At 50.4% G+C, this 6,319-nt stretch overlaps 1 pseudogene; it reads right to left on the bottom strand.

The window, feature by feature from the left end:
* Positions 1–351: 351 nt before the first annotated feature.
* On the bottom strand, positions 352–474 carry LOC119043331 (uncharacterized; annotated as a pseudogene).
* Positions 475–6,319: the final 5,845 nt, after the last annotated feature.

Genomic DNA, 6,319 nt, shown 5'->3' on the forward strand with positions numbered 1-6,319 from the left:
CAACAACGGAGGCATTTTTTCCTGTGAACAACTTGGTCAAGAACCAAACTGTTGGAGATGGAGACATTCTAGAACCACAGTTTGTATACGCTTTTCTCAAGTCACTTTTCCTTGCAGCTCTGCTCACCCAGGGGACTTCCTTGCACTAATGTCCCTTCAGGCCACCTGGACTGGGCGTGTAACACAGCACAGTCTGTCTTTAAGTCATGATGATGCGTCACGTCGACCCATCGGTGAGCCGGGCCCCGTTTTCTCCATCAGATGATCAGAGAAAGTCTCTCCCCATAAAACCATAGGTGTTCACTGAGAGAGATCAACGCACTCTGTGGCGCATGTGTTCATGCAAGTTACTCAAGTCTCGTCTTTGGTTTTTCGTCTATTGCACCTCCTCCTCCTGGTTTTGGGGTACTCTATATGTTCGGAGAAACTTCTCTAGTATCAAACCATATAAATGATCCCTGAAAGTGTAGTCTTTTTCACTCATGCCTTTGAACACACTTGGGCTTGATCCCAAATGTGCCATTTCCATCCTAATTAAACTATCCAACCTTATAACTTTGTCCGTCTAATACTTGTATATTGATAGGAGGGTTCAGTCCCACGGTCACTCAGTGTCCAATGCCAATTTCCAGTGGCTCCCAGAGTAAGAGTTCTCTGCCATGAGAAAAATGGCTTCAGTCTGGAACCCCAGAGGTCTGTCTACAACTCTCTGCGACTGCTGGCTGGAGACTCTATCCCACACCCTTGTCTGCCGTGGAAACTCTAGCACCGCTGGACCTTTTGGGCCCGACAGGCCCAGTGAGAGACAGCTCAGACCATGACCTAGATGCACCACAGAGACCTCACCTGGTCTTGGAAAGTCCCCCTGTGTTAATCATGTGCAACTTATAGGATCTAGTAGGACATTGCATGTTATTTTTGTCACTTTTTTAGATTTAACTTTCTGAATAAACAAAACATTAAAATATTACCCAAATTAAAACTAAGTTAAAAGCATACAGTGGACAGCCTCCCTTCTACCACCAATTTCCTTTCCAGTAGAAAACCACCGTGTTTAATTTCTTGTGAGTTCTTCTAGAGACACTCTATCTTTATACAAGCAAATACGTGCGTGGATGTGTATCTTCCCACCGTTTTTCAACACAATTGGTGGTCTACGGTTCTGTTCTGTACGAGTTTAACCCAACAGCACATTCACCCCATCTTTGCATAGCAACATATAAAGAGCTTCCTCATTGTAGTTTATAACCATCTACAGGTCCATTTAATGGATGCGTCAAAACCTATTTAACCATTCTCTTATTGATAGACCTTTAGGTGGTTTCCAGTCATTGAAAATCGTAGAGAGGACCACAACAAATAACTCCCTACACATAGAATTACAGCTCCCCAGGGTGGGGGTGCATTTGTAATCTTAGAGGATATTTTCAAATGGCCCCGCTTAAAGTTCCTATCAACTCCGACTCCAGCGATAACGGGGGAAAAGTGCTCGCTTTTGTGAACTCCACTCTCACTGAGTATTTAATCTTTGCCAATCTGCTAGTAAACAAATGTTACTTCAGCGTGCTTTACTTTGCTGGTAGGCTATTTTATTAAATTCCAGTGTGTCTGTGCCTTGTGTCGCCAGTCAGGTTTAAAGGCACTTGAGTTTTCACAGAATCTGTATCTCACACATTTATGTGTACCCACAATGAGGAGGAGAGCAAGAGGAAGACAACAAAGAGGTGTCTCTCTCCTTTGTTCCAAGAATGATTTCTGATACCTAGTGGGTGCGCAATACAAATGTATGAATAAATAAATGAATTGAGTGTAACATTGGTCCCCTCTCTGCAGTAGTTTATAGATTCATTTCATCCTCCCCAAAGTCCAGTGAGAGTGCACTGGAGAAATTTATAACAGCATACTTCATATGAAGTCTTGTTAGGAGACAGGGTTTTGCCCATAGACCCTACTGAAAGGTCATGACCATGTCCCTATGTCTCATCCCATGGAATTCCCTGCGTCCCTTGCTGATGGAACCAAGAAGAAGGCACCTGATGCAAAGGTGTCTTATTTATAGACTGGTCAACTACCTATGATCTACAAAAACTGGCTGGGCCAGTCAGGACTGGGTGCAGCATGCTCAGAGCTGTGAGAGAGGACCAGGGAGGCTCTGGGAGGTGGAGAGCAGAGGGCAAGGCCACAAAGAGATTGCTCAGGAGAAGAGAATTCCCGCATGTGGTCCTGGGAGACAAAGGGGGGGCTGTTTCCATTGCTGATGGCTTCCGAGCTGAGCCTCATGACTTCTGGAAATGACTTTAGGATTCTGTCCTTCAATTTCCATGGGACCCCTGAGTGACCTGACAATACATATTTCTTTACTCGAGTTGCCTGAATGGGGTCTCTGTTTCTTGCCATCAATTGACTCCCTATTGGATTCCATTTTATAAACGTGGGATCTGTGGCTGTGAGCAACAGAGTCCAAGTTCTCTCCCTGTCACGTCTACTGGCTCAGTGCCTCATAGTTGGGAGGGTCAGTCCATGTTTGGCCATTTTAGGATTGGTTGATTGATTTTTCAGAGGCTCAATTTAAAGCAACAGCAGATCTTGCAGCAGAATGTACTTTCCAAGATGGCGGCAATGGTAATTCTACATGCTGTTCTGCAGTGCAGTCTTGCCACTCACCCGCCAAGAGATGGAATCTAATTCATCTCCCTTTACCTTGGCCTGGACTTAGTAACTCCTTATAACTAACAGAATGTGACAGAATGATACCGCATGACTTCTGAGGTTGGATCTTAAGGAACCTTGAGGCTTTTGCTTGGTCTCTTGGAACCCAGTCTCCCCAGATGTTCCCTCCTTCCCCTGAGCCCCAGCCCCCAGCTGTGAGGAGCCTGACCCACATGGAAGGGCCACATGGGGGGCTGCTGTGACAATCAGCTCAGTCGAGCTCAGACTTTGAGACACTTTAGTCCAGGTGTCAGTGAGGTGAGCGAAGAAGGCTCCAGCTGCCTCCAGCCCTGACAGTTCAAGCCACTCTCAAATACATGCATGTTCCTGGCTGACCCCCAGACCTGGTGGAGCGGAGATGAGCATCTCCACAGGGCCCTGTCCGAATTCCTGACTCCAGAAGCTATGAGTTTAAACATCAGGCTGTTTTACCTCCCTAGGTTTTAGGTTCCTTTGTTACAGAATAAGTAACTGAAATAGATAACTAGAAACAACTTTCTTTCCCCTAAAATCATGACTTCACTTCCTATTCATGTCCAGCTAAGGGTTAACAGATGAATTCTAAATCCAGTGGATGTATTCTTAACTTGAGCCCATAAACAAAGACAGAGCTTTTCCAAGACTGGGACTGGCTATAAAAAGAACGTTCTCTGACTGTAAGCCCAAGAGAGCTTTGTTCCTTAAAATTGGTGAAAAGAGGCTTCTTGATACGTGAAGAAATGACATCTGCTTCTTGGGTTAAACTCTCTCTCTCTCTCTCTCTCTCTCTCACACACACACACACACACACACACACACACACACACACACACACTGTGGACTAGCTTCCTGTGCAGACAATGTGCTCTCAGTTTTCCGGGAAATAGTTATCCAATTAGGAAATTCTCCAGTGAAGAAAGCCCAATCTGGCCATTCAGCTCTGGGGAGGGCCCTCTGGCAACACACTCTGGCAGAAGAGCCAACTCTTCCAGCACACCTCCCATGAGGAACTGAGGCCACCAAGGAACTCCAGCACCGAAGTGTCCTCCCAAGGAAGCTGCAAGCACCTGCCTTGCCCACTGCTTGGCAAACTGCAAAGCTCTCTCCAAATGTGCAGATGTTAGCCTGGAGACCAGCCTACGAGTGAGCAGGAAGGGAAGGGAAGGGAAGGGACCGCGACATCCTGAAGAAAGCAGCTGTCCCTGCCAGCATCCTGCCGTGGCTGAGGAAAATGACCCACACAGAGCTCCCTACCTGTGTTCAGCACTTTCTAGTTTGCACAGAGATGTGTCTTTCTTTCATTTCTCTGAGCCCCTTTCCGTCAGGAAAGGCCTTGTTATTTCTGTGTTACTCACGTGGACCTGAAGCTCAGAGGAGCTAGAGGCCCTTCTAAGGACCACACAGCTATGAGGCCAGGCCCGTGGGGGGAGGGGCTTTATTCCTTGTTGGTGGCCTTTGCACTGAGCTTCTGGTCATTGCTCCTTATCTTTGCAGAGTACTTATCTGTGGGCAAGTGTGTCTCCATGCACCAGGCCGGTGGAGCAGCAGGACCTGCCCAAGGTGCCCTCACAGTCCCGCTGCTGAGCAAGTGGCAGAGCCTGGCTCTGAGCCAGGTCTCATGGCTCCAAAGCCAGCGGTCCCCCTCTCCGCGGCCTTCCAACACGGAAAGACATCGATGAAACCCTTTCATGCGTCCCTCTGCTTTCTCTCACCAGCTCCTGAAACACGTGAGCCTGGGAAGGAAGGTCACAGCCAGCAGCCTCTTAGCAGAGATGTTCCTGCAATTATTCAATATTTATTCAATAGCCACAGCACGTAAGGCAGTGCCTAGCCCATGGTGACTGCTGTCGACTGACGCGATATTAAAAGGCAGCGTGACTTGGGCACTAAAGGGCTGGGCCAACCAGTGTCAGGTCTCCCACCGTGCCCGCTGCCCTTTCCCAGGCTTTGAGTGCCACCACCCTCAACCCTCCATTGGAGGGCTGGGAGCTGATCACCTGTGAGCCCAGGTGCGGCCACAGGCGAGCAGGAGCCCTCAGGGCTGCAGTGTGATTAAACTCTCTGTTGTGAGAAAGTGACACTGTGATCTGATTCATACCAGTAAATATGTGATTTACATTTAATTCTGAGTAACCTTTGTGGGCTCGGCGAGGTGTGAAGGAATCTGATGGGGCCGGCTCCGCGGAGGAGGAGGAGATTCATATTCATTAAGAGCTCTCCAGCAGCCGGCTGCGGGGGTGGGGGGGGGGTGACAGCGCCCAGCTCGCCCTGCCCCCACTCACCCGCCAGGGTCGCCGCTCCAGGGAGGCCAGCCCTCATGCCAGCTGCCATTCCGGGTGGGGGTTGTAGGTTGCCGGGGATAGCTGGAGGCGAAGACAGAAATTGGGAGGAAAATAAACAGCGGGCTCACAAGCTACATTGCTCCGGCTCCAGATCGCTGCGTTAGCTGTATTGATCTCTCCAGGGTGGGGAGGGACATTGATTGAGGGGGCGGCAGGTCTCAGAGCCCGACCCTCTCTCTGCACACATTTACAAGGCAGCGTTTAGCTCTCTCTGGTTTGTACAGGCTTGCGGTGGAGGGAGAAATGCCAGAGAAGGTGGGAGTCTTGGTGCCTGGTCCAGGAGGGAGCAGAGAGCGGGGTGGTGCTCCCAGCCCCTCAGGGTGTTTATTTGGGTTTTGATTACATGAGCAGCAGGCGGCCCTGAGCTTGGAAGAAAAAAAGAAGTGCCCCGAGGGGAAAAAATGTGTGGGGGGGGGGGGGATGTGCTTCTCCCCAGAGGGGCTGTCCAGATGCTCCCAGAGCCTCAGCTTGTCTGTTCTCTCAATGGGAATCTCCGTACTGATTGATAACAGCTCTGCAAGCTGACGGCTGCGGAAGGTCAGGGCGTGCCGGGTGCTGTGTGCACTGTCAGGAAAGCTTCTAGCAGCTTTCTGGTGGCGTCGTCACTCTTCCTTCTAGTTTGTAGATGAGGACGCACCCACTGGGTGACAAGTAGGCTGCAATAAGGTGGCGTGTCGTGCCTGTCAGAGGGGACCCTTACCTGGCTGGAAAATGTGCCCCTGCTCAGTCCCTGACGTTGGTATTATTTTTCTTTGGATTCGACCTTGTCTTTCCAGCAGGGCAGGGCCTGTTGCCTTGCCCCCACTGCTCCGGGCCGCTGAGGGACTAGAAGGAAAGAGGATGTGGCCTCTTGCCCCAGGGGCTTCCTTCCCCTCGGCCTAGTGTGGGAGAAGAGAAGGTCTAGATACCCGATCTGCAGTGCCGATGCAGAAGGGTGAGGCGGCCCCCTGGGCACAGACCAGACTCTGTAGCAAGGATGGCTCAGCCCCTACCTGGCTTGGGCTTGGTGCTGTGTAGGCAGCTCCCCCAGGTAGCCAAAGAGCTCCTGAGGTCAGGGCTATATGGCCTTCAGGGTCACACTGTGGCCAAACGCAGCAAGTGCTCAGGCAGATCATTCATAATAAATGCCCCCAGTAACTGGGAAAAGTAAGATGGGGTAAGGCGGGGGCTCAGTCTCAGGTCTCAGACCATGGCCTCGTGGCCTCCAGCACTGAGAGTTTGCAGACCACGGCTCTCAGCCTGTGTCCCTTCAGCGCATTTGTGCAACTTCTGGGCTCTGGGGCAGTTTC

The sequence above is a fragment of the Artibeus jamaicensis genome, unplaced genomic scaffold, assembly GCF_021234435.1.
Source record: "Artibeus jamaicensis isolate MK-2021 breed Jamaican fruit bat unplaced genomic scaffold, CSHL_Jam_final scaffold_286, whole genome shotgun sequence".
Lineage (NCBI taxonomy): Eukaryota > Metazoa > Chordata > Mammalia > Chiroptera > Phyllostomidae > Artibeus > Artibeus jamaicensis.